Below are 10,159 nucleotides of genomic sequence, written 5' to 3'. Positions count from 1 at the left end.
ACATCCTTTTAAAACACATATGAATAAACTCTTCTTCGACAGTTAAACATTTTACATTATTTATTTTTCTCCACAAATTCATATTTCATTCACTTCCACTCCAGAATTGTATCCTAGTTCAATGTATTTTATATTTAAAAGTCTTGTATTGATCTTCCTATATTTTTCTGCAACAAAAAATATTTTTTTTTTAAATTAAGGGTGGCCGGTTAGCTCAGTTGGTTAGAGTGTGGTGCTAATAACACCAAGGTTGCTGGTTCAATCCCAGCATGGGCCACTGTGAGCTGTGCCTTCCTTAAAACTAAACAAACAAATAAATAAATAATAATAATAATCTTTTTTTGTTTGTTTTTTTCTTAAAGATTTTTTTATTGGGGAAGGAGAACAGGACTTTATTGGGGAACAGTGTGTACTTCCAAGACTTTTTCTTTCCAAGTCAAGTTGTTGCCCTTTCAATCTTAGTTCAGCTTCAAGTTGTTGTCCTTTCAGTCTTAGTTGTGGAGGGCACAGTTCAGCTCCAGGTTCAGTTGCCATTGCTAGTTGCAGGGGGCGCAGCCCACCATCCCTTGCAGGAGTCAAACCAGCAACCTTGTGGTTGAGAGGATGCACTCCAACCAACTGAGCCATCCAGGAGCTCAGCGGCAGCTCAGCTCAAGATGCCGTGTTCAATCTTAGTTGCAGGGGGCAGAGCCCACCACCATCCCTTGTGGGACTCGAGGAACTGAACTGGCAACCTTGTGGTTGAGAGCCCACTGGCCCATGTGGGAATCGAACCAGCAGCCTTCGGAGTTAGGAGCACGGAGCTCTAACCACCTGAGCCACCGGGTCGGCCCTGTTTTTTACTTTTAATCATAACACTCTATTTAAACTCTTCTTCTGGATTGAACCATTAGGAATATCACAAATTGATCAAAATCACATAAGTATATTATAAATTTTGATAATTATTAAATCTAAATCTAAATTTTATTTGCAATGCATCTTTTAATGGGTTTGTAACTAGTTTATGCATCACTAAATCATGTTGCTGGAATAAGACAGTATTCAGTATCAATTCTCTTTTTATTTTTTCTTCATAGTAAAAGCTGAGAGTCCTCGTTCACATAAATAAGTACATAGGAATGGAAATACTTTTATTATAGCAATGCCATTCACTTCTTTGAACATCTTCTGAATGATATGCCAAAATTCACATAATGAACCATCATTAAAGTTATTTTTAATGATATTCAAGCTGACAACTCAATTAGATTCTCTTTTAATTTTGCTAAAAGCAAAGAATTAGAAACCACCTGACTTGCTAAAGGATTCATTAGTCAATCACTAAAGCCATTTACTTGAAAAAAAAAAAAAAAAAGAAAGAATTTCAAATTGTACTTTTGTTTGGCAATCCAGACGTTCTTACATTTCCCTGCCTTGGGAGAATGAGAAACAGGCAGTTTAAAATAGGAGGAGAGAGATGAGGACCTGCAGAGGAGTTTTCAGGCAAATCAGTTTTAGGAAAAGGACATAAAGAAGTTGAAGATGAGGGCCGGCCCGGTGGCTCAGGCGGTTAGAGCTCCGTGCTCCTAACTCCAAAGGCTGCCGGTTCGATTCCCACATGGGCCAGTGGGCTTCTCAACCACAAGGTTGCCAGTTCAATTCCTCGACTCCCACAAGGGATGGTGGGCAGCGCCCCCTGCAACTAAAATTGAACACGGCACCTTGAGCTGGGCTGCCACTGAGCTCCCGGTGGCTCAGTTGGTTGGAGCAAGTCCTCTCAACAACAAAGTTGCTGGTTCGACTCCTGCAAGGGATGGTGGGTTGTGCCCCCTGCAACTAGCAACGGCAACTGGACCTGGAGCTGAGCTGCGCCCTCCACAACTAAGATTGAAAGGACAACTTGACTTGGAAAAAAGTCCTGGAAATACACACTGTTCCCCAATAAAGTTCTGGTCCCCTTCCCCAATAAAATCTTCAATAAAAAAAAAATAATATTTTTTAAAAAAAGAAGTCGAAGATGAGAAAATATATACTTCATAACGGCCATTCCCTCATACCCCTTTATAAGGTCTTTACGTACTTCTTGGGATCTGCACACTCTAGGGTGAAAAGCAGAGCCCCAGACTAGAGGAGTGTAATATGATTGTCAGGCAGCCGTAAGGTCTACTTGAAGCTTACCATAAATTCAAGGTGAGGCCAGCCAGCATGGTTGTGGGTTTTCTTTCCCTCTGGATACGTTCCGCTACGTGAGTGCAGTGACAGAGTCGGCAGAGAGTGAGGACTTTGCTAAGAGTGCTGGGAAAGGATGCAGTATTAAGGGAGGCAATGCTGAATGGAAAAATAACATCAGGATTATTGGTGGAGTCCAGACAGGAAAGTGAGTGCTAAAATTTCCAGTTCTTAAAGATGAGATCTTCCAGGATTGTAAAGTGAGAAGAGCAGAAGGTCCAAGACCCAGCTGCTGACAGCTCCAGTATTTAACGTCCGGATAAAGGCAGTGGAGATCAGGTGTGATCAAAGAGGTGGTGGGAGGGGTATCAGAAAAGTGTTGTTGGGTCATGAAGGCCACGGGACAAGGGTCCCAAAAAAGTGAAAGTCCACGTGTCATCTGCTGCTGGGAAATCAAATGAGAGGAGGTCTGGAAAGTCTGCTGTATTTAGGGACATGGAAATCATCAGGGAATTTAGGGAGAGTAAGAGGCAGAAGCCCAACTGGATTCGGTTGTGAAAAACTGGTGGTGGGGGCAGGGATGGGCGCCACGAATAATAACAGCTCCTATCCAGACGTGAAAAGGAGGATGATGGGGTTTTTGTTTATCTCGGGTTTTTATTTGTTTTCATTATACTATTTGTTACAGTTTATGATATTTACTTGTTCGCTTTCTTTTCTTCACCTGTGACTCTCCTTTCTTAAAACCGGAATCCAAGCTCTGTGAGGCTGAAGACGGACGCTGTCTCGTCCAGTCCATGCAGTACACTGGACACATGGACATATTTTTGAATGAATTAATGAATGAACTAATGCTAAATAAAAGGTTTACAAAAATAGTCCTTCCCAAAACAAAAGTAAATCTTGATCCAACGACAAATTCTAGCTTTATTTCTTCAAATACAAAAGCAATTTTAAGCTCTTTTGGTTAAATCTTGAGAACTGCGCATTTACCTCTCTTTCCTCATGCCCAACCCCCCTAAAATGGGAGATAGGGAATAAAAAAGGCACATGCCTACAGGGACAAAGACAACAAGAGAAGAGGCAATATCAGACAGGAGAAGCCAAGATTTTAGAAACTGGAAAACTGGCATAGCAGAGAAAAGAGTGGTAACTGACTTTACCAACTGAGAAAGCGAAGCCTAGTGAATACCCTTGTATATATTTCATGGTGAGGGTGACTGTACAGGCAGATGTCTGGGCCAGTCCTTGTTTGTACTAATGCTCCCTTTGATTCTAAAAATAGTCCAGGGTAGACATATGTCTTTGAAGTAGAATTGTTAACTCAAAGAATGTGTACATATTTAATCTTGGTAGGTATTGTAAAATTTCTCTCTGTAGAGGTCGCACCAGTGTACCCTCCCAATAATGTGTGACAGTACCAATTTCCTCCCTCACCCCTGCCAACTGAGTGTGTTATCAAACTTTTTTATCTTTGTCTATCTGATGGGCAAAAAATAGCATGTCATTATTGTTTAATTTACATTTCGTAAGTTATGAGTTAAATTGAGCATATTTCAATTTCAATAAATGGTTGAAAAACCATTTGGATTTCCTTTCCTGTAAGTAGTTCATGTCCTTTGCCCATTTTCTGTTGGTTGTCAGTCTTTTTCTTATTGATCTGAAAAAGCTTTTTGTCTATTGGAGAGTGCTGCCTGTTATTTAAAAATAACTTTTGGAAAGTAAAGGCTGGAGGTACAATGTATAGATACCTTATTTTAAACCCATGTTCCTCAACTTGGTTTACATATATCCCAGGAAATACTTGTCAATGTGGCAGGGAACTGAGTAGCTGGGTTTTATGGCATCAGCTGTGAAGCCGGACTGTCTGGGTTTGCATTCCAGCTCTGCCCCTTGCTAGCTGGGTGACTTTGGACAAATCTATTGATTTTTTGACTCAATTAACTGTAAAAATATAATAATAATAATCTCCACCTCACAAAGTTTGAGTCAAAGAACCTATGCCATGAAAAAGTCGGAATGGAAGACCAAAACAAACAATAATGTCCTGTCATTTGGCTTTTTAAAAATCCTAAGGACACAAAAATATTTAAAATAAAGCCATGCAAATTATGGACCAGAATCCAGCAGGCGCAGATAACTTCTTAACAGGCTGTATCAGTTAGCATATTTCTGTGCATCAAACTACCCCAAAACTCAGTGTAGTGATTTTGTGGGTCAGCAGTATGGGCTGGGCTGGGCTCATGTATGCAAATCTTTTAATCTCAGCAAGGCTCACTCATGTTTGATCAGCTGCTGGTCAGTTAGACAGCTCGGCTTCTGCAGGGTGGCTCGGTGTTGTTGGGGTGACAAGAGGAGCCTGGGGCTCAGGTCTCGTCATCCAGAAGAATAGCCTGAGCTTGTTTGTTGGTGGGATTCCAGGATTGAGAGCAGAAGTGTACAGATCTGCCTGAGGCCTAGGCTCAGAGCTGGCACAGATTGCTTCCACCTCGTTCTAGTGACCAAAGCAGGTCTCAAGGCCAATCCAGATTCAAGAGTATAGAAACAAACTCCACCTTTTGATGGAGTAGCTGCCAAGGCACATTGTAAAAGTTCTGGATTCAAGAAGTGGTGGAGAATTGCAGCCAATTCAACACCTAGACAAATAGAGGTTTGGGATACAGAGTGCAGGTGAGAGAGATAGCCAGCAACTAGGGGTGCTGTATAGATCCAAAAACACCCCAAAAGAGCCAAAAGCAATCTGAACACCTACCACAGCCAGAGGAAACTAAAACTTTTTCTGGTTTGTGCTGGTTCAGTAAAGTACTTCCTCCTTTTACTTCCCTGCATCTGTCTTCAATGGGAACAATAGGACACTGACAGAGGCTGGAAAGAAATGCTCTAAGAAGCAGCCAGCCACACTGCTGCTTTCCTTGTCAAACCAATCTTAGCTTGCTGAGAGAAGAAACTTACCATGTTTCCCCGAAAATAAGACCTAGCTGGACAATCAGCTCTAATGCATCTTTTGGAGCAAAAAATAATATAAGACCTGGTCTTATTTTACTAGAATATAAGACCAGGTTTTATATAAGACCCGGTCTTATATTAATTTTTGCTCCAAAAGATGCATTAGAGCTGGTTATCGGGGTAGTTTTTATTTTCAGGGAAACAGGGTAATTTAAAATGAAGTTTAGAGGAGAGATTGAGCCGATAATGCTTCCTGAGTATCATTCAGAGGCGGTGGATGAACTAGGCCACAGGGCAGATTCCAAGCAGCAGTGGGGGGAAAAGGAGAAAGCTGTTCCCTGATTGCAAGCTACAAGTCCATAGGCTCCAAGTACTGCTTCAGAAGTAAAAAAATATATAGATTGTAGTAAGTGATATAAAATAAACAGCGAGAGAGGGAGAGCAAGAGAGAGAGTGAGAGAGAAAGAGAAAGTGTAGGGAGACACTGAGTTACTTGATAAGAGTGGCCTGGAAAGGGCTCCTGAAGGGACAGGAAGTTAGGAGAATGAACCAGTCAAAGCGTGTCAGGGAAAGGGAGTAGCTAGTGTAAAGTCTCAAGCAGAATTTTTCTTTATGTGTCTGTCTAGAGGTTTATTGATTTTAATGATTTTTTTTCAAAGAACCCGCTCTTGGTTTCATTGATTTTTCTCTATTGTTTTTCCGTTCTCAATTTCATTGATTCATGCTCTAATCTTTTTTTTTTATATAAAATACAAAATAATCAATATTAATGTATAATGTTAGAGTCAGGGAGGGATTATCCTTGTGGGTAGTGATTGGAAAGGAGTGAATGGGGCCATCCGATGAGGTAATAGTCTGTTTCTGGATCTGGGTGGAAATTCACTTTGTGAAAAAAAATCAAATTGTATATTTATGATATGTACACATTGGGTATGCATGGTATACATCAATACAAAACTTTCAGTGAAGGAACTGGAAAACAAATGAGGCAGGACACGTAGCCTAGGAAATTGACACCCCCCTCCGGGGTACAAAGGTGAGGGGCTTCATTGGTTACACAAGTACCTGAATGTATACGGTACCTGCAGCTGGAGAAAAAAAAGGAGCAGTTTCTTCCAGCTCGGCTGATCCCTACACTGGGACCTGACCTTTAGCTAATTATAATGTCATTATAATCTCATTTGCATTGCAGTTACTGCAACGCCCATCTTGCATGTTGATACAGTTCTGGAGGAACCAACTAAGGAAGAAAAAGCTGGAACGGAGGGCCTCGCCCAGGGGAGGAGATAAATGAATCACATCAATGGCACATCACTAGTTCCCACCCTGGGAGGAATAAGTACCCAGGATGGTGGCTTCCTCCGGGGACTCTTCTCTGAGTTTGCTTACTTTCCTCTCAAGTGTGTACTTCCGTTTTCAATAAATGACTTTCACTTTCCTGCCTCTGTCTCGCTCTTGAATTCTTTCTTGCACGGAGACAAGAGCCCGGTCACCTCTGCTCTGGGTGGAGTCCTCTCTTGGACTTCCCCATGAGGCTCCGGTGACACAGAGTCACATAAACTTGTGAGCCTTTTTACAGAAAACAGCAGGCCACTGATCCTTGCTTTCACCTCCATTCCTGTTTAAGAGGTCCCTTTATTTTACTTAGCTGTTTATTTTGTTATTAACCTCACAATTTTATTTTTTTATCAAAATTATTCATGCACATATTTTACAGATTCAAATAATTCTATGGGGCTTGCTATGGAAAACAACACACCCTCTCCTTACTGCCTCATCTGCCCACTTCTCATTGCCCTATCAGTCCAACAGAACTCATTTTGGTTAGATAGATATTCATTGTTTACCTGTTATGACCACACCTATGAGTCCGTTACTGCATAAGCTCTCATTTTCCCTGGACCTAGTAATTGCTTTTTCGTATTGTTTCTATGTTCTTACCATTAGTTCAAACCCCAACTATCCCCCAGTATGTATCTCTTCTCAATTTGTTCAAACACATTAAATAGTCTATCACATCTTCTGAATGAAATTCCCTCTTGAAGCTTCTGGCCCCAATGAGGACTGGATGCCCCCCAGGCCTGCGGAACAGCCATGGTCTCTGGGGTCTCCCTTCACTGTCTTCCTGAGAATTCTCTTCCTCCTCTACTGTGTTGGATCCATTTCATACATATCAAGTCATCTCCTTGTGGTGGAGCACATCCTCTAAAAGTTTCCTGAGAAAAGGTGCATGGGAAGGAAATGCTTTGAGATCTTGCGTGTTTGAAAATGTACCTATTTTATTCTTATACTGAGTTAATAGTTTGGTTTCATATAGAACCCTCGATTGGAAAAAAGCTTCCTTCAGAAATTTGAAGGTATTGCTCCACTGTGTTCCTGCTTCCAGTAGATGACATTCTGGCTCTTGAACCTTTGTATAAAACCTTCTATATCCTCTCTAAACGTTTTTAGGATCTTCTCTTTGTCCTCACTGGTGAAATTTCAAAATGATATAACTCTGGAACTGGCATGTTTTCATTCAGTGTGCTGGGCCTTTTCACTTAAGAAACTCGTGTAATATCAGTTCTGGAAAATTTTCTTAAATTATTTTTATTTCTTTAATGATATCCTTTCAACTGTTTTCTGTATTCTCTATATAACTCCCCAAATCAGATATTGGATCTCTTTGACTATTTCTCTAAACTTTTTTTAATTATTAGTTTCAGGTGTACAAAACAGCATAGTGATTAGCTATTTACACACCTCACAATCTATAAACTTTTAAATCCTTTTTTCTCACTTTTCATATTGTTTTCTTTTTGCTCTGTTTTCTGGAAGATTTCATCAATTTTATCTTCCAGATTTTCCAGCATGTTTTTCATTTCTGCTATCATATATATCTTTTTAATTTTTGAGACCTCTGTTTTGTTCTCTGAATGTTATTTTATAGTGTTCTCTTTATATTTCATGAATGTAATTTCTTTTCTTAACTCTCTTATAGATATTAATATTTTTATAAGTTTTCACTCCCTTTTTAGTCTCTGCTTCCTCCCAGTTACTCTTTTACCTTTGTTTTGTTTGATCTCTATATTTCAAGTTAAATTTTTCTTCTTAAATTTCTGTGATCCTTGGCTGTCTGCTTCTATTTAAGAGTGGGGTACTAAAAAGCTGATTAGAAGCTCTGTTCACTTTGCATGGGACTTTTTAACTCTAATGTGCTTGTCTTAGTTTGGGTTCCCCCAAAAGAGACCCTGAGACATGTATTCAAATGGAAGAATTCAGTGGAAACACAAGTGTGGGGACAGAGCCCCAGAGAGTAGTTTACAGGCTCTCGGCCTCACGTGGAAGGGTGCTGGCTCGGATGGTGAATGGCCGTGGGCTGTGGCTGATTGGCCATCGGCTGTGGCCGGTTAGCCAATTGGCCGCTGGTGTAACTGCTGCGACTACGGAGGATTGCCGAGGAGCCCAGCAGAGCCGAAGAGAGCAGAAGAGCAGAGCCGAAGAGAGCGGAAGAGGAGAGCTGAGAGAGAGGAACAGAGGAGAGAGTGGAGAAGAGTCGTTGGTCGGTCGGTTGGCGGAAAGGCGGACGGCAGGTCGGCGTCCGGTGGGCCCAGCCTCCAGTGAGACCGTGGTGGTATGGCTCCCCTACCTATGGCTCCGTGGGTGTTCCTTGTTGGCCTCACCGTATCCTGCGTTCTTATGTGGGGAGCGGGACCAGAGACCCCGCAGGCCGCCCCTCACGACAAATGGCGCAGTGAGCAGGGTCTCCCGCCAGACAAATGGCGCAGCGAGCAGGGTCCCCTGCACGACAACAAGTAAGGGAGCAGGGAAGTGAGACAGGTAAAGAAGGAAGCCATAGTGCTAACTGAGGATGGCTAAGTCTTAATCCTACAGGAAGACTTTGGGAAAATGGTGAAAACACACACCTCAGAGTTATTGCATGCGAGGGCAAGGCAGCTGGGGTACTTATACATCAAATACTGACAATCATTGGTTGAGAGCTGCTCCTGGGAAGGAGAGTAGTAATACCCTAGCACTTCTAGTTTACTCAAAGACAGAGTACCTTTCCCTGTCTTTGCAGAGAGACCTTGAGCAACTCAGATACTGGCAGTTGGAAGTCAGCAGGAACACACTGAAGTAGGATATCATAGGGGATATGGGTGAGCAGTGATGTCTGAGACAGTGACCTAGCAGAGCTATTACTTGGGAATCCCATCTGTATTTTTAGAGGCCTTTTCTTTTGTCATTGTCATGTTTTCTGGACCACCACTTGTTTGGATAGTTTCAGTCTGGCTGCCAGGGTTCTGTTAGCTACGTAAGGGGAAAGGCTGGGAATATCAGCTTTCAATGGCAAATTCTAAACTTTTATTTCATCCTCCTATTTCAGGATGACACCCTTGCTCTCTGGTGTCCCCCAATATAGAGACTCTCTAATTGGTACCTTCTAAGGTATAGATTCTCAGGATACAGCTGGCTTAGGAGGGGAAGTCACACACCTGCTCTCAGAGGAGAGCTACCTGGGATTTAACTGCTTCTTAAGTAGCCTTTCAATCAAACATTCTGTTTTTAGCTCCATACTCACCTCCACAGGTAATTGATGTCAGTAATTCCTTTTGCAGTTTCTGTGATATAAACCTGGTTGCTCCTTTGCTTTCCTCAGCTTTCTCTGATCTACTAAATCAGTTACCATTTGGAAAACTTTTCAGCTTTCCAATTTCCAACATTTCGTTCCTGTTGACTCCTTTATTCTCTTTGTTTTGTGATTTTGTGTCATTAAAAAAAAATCCTCATCAGAATTCCCTTTGCATCCTTTTATGACCTGCTATTTTATTATAGACATTGTGACATTTACTCTCCAACTCCAGTAGATTGGGAGAAAACCTCTGCAGCAATTTGCCAGAAAGAGATTGTCATACAATTATTTGAGTAACAGGACATTTTGTCTGGCTGGTGAAGACGTCTTCCCCTTCCACCTTCTGCCTTTATTGCTTTAGAAGCTTGAGAGCATTGACTTTCTGACGTATGTCTATAGGAAAGAGAAGGGGGTAACATGATGTCTGCTCACCGCCACCCCAGGATCTAG

The 10,159-nt window shown here is 41.7% G+C and overlaps 1 non-coding gene across 1 annotated transcript; it reads left to right on the top strand.

Annotated features, from left to right (window-relative positions):
• The first annotated feature begins 203 nt into the window (after nucleotides 1-203).
• Nucleotides 204-277, top strand: TRNAI-AAU (transfer RNA isoleucine (anticodon AAU)). The gene has a single exon. It is a non-coding gene; the product is annotated as a tRNA-Ile (tRNA).
• The last annotated feature ends 9,882 nt before the right edge of the window (nucleotides 278-10,159 follow it).

Source organism: Rhinolophus sinicus, chromosome 2 (genome assembly GCF_057876585.1).
Source record: "Rhinolophus sinicus isolate RSI-liver-muscle chromosome 2, RSI-T2T, whole genome shotgun sequence".
NCBI classification, from domain to species: domain Eukaryota; kingdom Metazoa; phylum Chordata; class Mammalia; order Chiroptera; family Rhinolophidae; genus Rhinolophus; species Rhinolophus sinicus.
The sequence above is the reverse complement of the archived record's forward strand: the minus strand, read 5'-3'. Positions and strand labels throughout refer to the sequence as shown.